At 43.4% G+C, this 3037-nt stretch overlaps 1 pseudogene across 1 annotated transcript; it reads right to left on the bottom strand.

Annotated features, from left to right (window-relative positions):
• Positions 1-855: 855 nt before the first annotated feature.
• Positions 856-1934, bottom strand: LOC116565474 (annotated as a pseudogene). Its single transcript, XR_004275454.1, has one exon. The product of XR_004275454.1 is annotated as a glutamyl-tRNA(Gln) amidotransferase subunit A, mitochondrial pseudogene (transcript).
• Positions 1935-3037: the final 1103 nt, after the last annotated feature.

Raw genomic sequence — 3037 nt, 5'->3', positions numbered from 1 at the left:
TTTTTTTTTTTAATGTCCAGACTCTACTTGATATCACAGGTTTCTCAGACATTGCTGAGGAGGCTATGATCCATTAAGCAGCTATCTTTCAAACTGTCTCAGAAATGTTGAGAATTCTCTACTGGGCTTGATGAAAAATAAACAGCACAAGTTTCTAAGTCTGAGGAATGTAAGATAGAATCTCAACTTTGCCAAATTCTTTTTGCTTTTTTTTTAGATGGAGTTTCATTCTTGTTGCCCAGGCTGGAGTGCAATGGCACAATCTCTATTTACTGCAACCTCCCAGGTTCAAGTGATTCTCCTGTCTCAGCCTCTCAAGTAGCTGGGAATTACAGGTTCCTGCCACCGCGCTCGGTTAATTTTTGTTATTTTTATTAAAGACAGGGTTTCACCATGTTGGCCAGGCTGGTCTTGAACTCCTGACCTCTGGTGATCCACCCACCTCAGCCTCCCAAAGTGCTGGGATTACAGGTGTGAGTCGCCGCACCAGGCAACTTTGCCAATTATTAACTTGGTAGCTTTGAAAACATTTTCTAGCTTTCTTTAATCTTGAATTTCTTATTTAAGGAGAAAAAAAGGATGTAATATCTTCTAACTTGAGCCTACTGGCCTTCAAATTAGCTGCAATTAAATTGAGAGAGAGGCATAGAGGCGGGGAAGCAAAAAAGTAAGGCAGTCTTGAAAATTATATGTAAGAAGTATATCTAAAAATATCTATTTCCTGGAAACAAAATTCCCTGGGAGGAAAATATTCCAGAAGGCTTGTAGGTTTCTGAGGAAACTGGATTACAAAAGAAACCACAGGCGTGGCTAAAAACTGCTTGACTATTTAAGACATTGAAACAATAGCTGAGTGTATGGTCTGACTATTACTTGTGGGGACTGCAGGTGGAATGTTTTTAAAGGGTCTGTCAGCATAGCAGGTAGCACATCTGTCCACAGCATGCTTTTTGGTTCTCTGCGAATTTTTGACAACGTTTGCTTGGTGCCTTGGTTCTGGTAGAAAGTACACATTTCTGCTGGCATGTCAGAGTCCAGGGTAGACTGGTACACAGTGGCACTAACATTATGCTGCTTCCAATCCCTGCACATCCCAGTGCATTGAGGTATACGTCTCCTTTAAGGAGGTTTGAAACCAACAAGCCCACAGTGGGCAGCAGAGTTTCTGGTCGATTCTCCTGTATCTGATCCTAAAGCCGCATAGCATGTGAGCACTGACACAGCAGCTGCACTCCCACCTGAGCTTCCTCCAGTTATCAGCCAGTCTGAATCTTCATTCTTGCTGTGGAGATTCTGCTTCCTCTTTTATCTATATTGTTTTGAATAACTCCAGGGGTTTTTAACTGGTCCAAATACACCATCTGTGCTTCCAGGTCCCATAGCAAAGTCATCTAAATTTGTTTTTCCCATTAGTAGAGCTCCCTGATCCAACAACTTCCGAACTACTGCAGCATTATAAGGGGGTACATAACCCTTCAGCATATTTGATGCACATGTTGTCTCAATGCCAGACGTGTTAAAGTTGTCTTTTACTGCATTAGGAATTCCATCTAAATCACCAGGTGACTGTCCATTCTTATATCTCTTTTCTGATTTTTCAGCTTGTTTTAAGACCAACTCTTCTGATACAGTAATGTAGGCATTTAGAAACTTGGTCTTCTTGATAAGAGGAAGACATTTTTGACAGAGCTCTGTGGTTGTAATTTGGCCTTGTTTCAGTGCCACAGAAACTTCTCGAAGGGTCCAGCCCAGCATGGTCCTTGTGCCCAGCCTGCCACCATAGGAGCCAGGCAAGGAGGAAAAAGAGGTCACTGGTTGCTAGTGATGTTACATGGACGCAGCCATCTTTAGTTGTCACTCAATTTGGTTTTTAAAAACTTCAGTTCTGCCTGTGCTCGGTGATATGGTTTGGCTCTGTGTCCCCACCCAAATCTCATCTTGAATTGTATTCCCATAGTTCCCATGTGTTGTAGGAGGGATCCAGTGGGAGATCATCTGAATCATGGGGGTGGTTTCCCCCATGCTGTTCTCGTGGTAGTGAATAAGTCTCACAAGATCTGATGGTTTTATCAGGGGTTTCTGCTTTTGCATCTTCCTCATTTTCTCTTGTTGCCACCAGGTATGAAGGGCCTTTTACCTCCCGCCATGATTCTGAAGACCCCAGCCAGGTGGAACTGTTAAGTCCAATTAAACCTCTTTTTCTTCCCAGTCTCAGATATGTCTTTATCAGCAGCATGAAAACAGACTAATACACTCAGCCACAGGACCACCCACTGCTTCCTGTAGACTGGTTATACGCTTGGTTTGCCAAGACCCCACCACATCCTATCTTGTCCACAGGGTGTTGCACTCATTTTGGTTACCTACATGACCCCTCATAGGGCTTGAATCTGTAACTGCTGATCTAAGTAAATTAACACATAGCTAGATTTCAGGTGCCCCCTCTCCAGAGTGCTTTCTCTGTAACCAACTCTACCCTTTCCCAGAGACAGATGATCCTCTCTTGTGGCTCCACACACTAACTACTGCCTCTCTTCCTCTTTAATTTGTCCACTCCCCTTCCCAGCACATGCAAGCATCTTGAGGGTGGAGACAATTTTGGTGTTCTCTGTAACCACAGCACAACAAACATGATGAATGTGTCTAGCAGGCTGATTAAATCTTACCCAGATTAGTATGTACTTTACTTGGTATGTTCTGAGGAATTACTTCCAAGAAGTTCTTTAGTTTGTCATGTCTTTAGCTATAGTTAGGCAGCCAACAGCAGGATAATTCTGCAGAAATGAAATTTTTTTCTAAAATCCAAGAAAGATGATAGAGGAGATGGATTAAATTTCAGAAGAAGGCCGGGTGCAGTGGCTCACTCCTGTAATCCCAGCACTTTGGGAGGCCAAGGCAGGAGGATCACGAGGTCAGGAGATTGAGACCATCCTGGCCAACATGGTGAAACCCCATCTCTACTAAAATACAAAAATTAGCTGGGCATGGTGGTGCACACCTGTAGTCCCAGCTATTTGGGAGGCTGAGGCAGGAGAAT

The sequence above is a fragment of the Sapajus apella genome, unplaced genomic scaffold (genome assembly GCF_009761245.1).
Source record: "Sapajus apella isolate SASKATOON/1434 unplaced genomic scaffold, GSC_monkey_1.0 scaffold40, whole genome shotgun sequence".
Taxonomy (NCBI): Eukaryota; Metazoa; Chordata; class Mammalia; order Primates; family Cebidae; genus Sapajus; species Sapajus apella.
The sequence above is the reverse complement of the archived record's forward strand: the minus strand, read 5'-3'. Positions and strand labels throughout refer to the sequence as shown.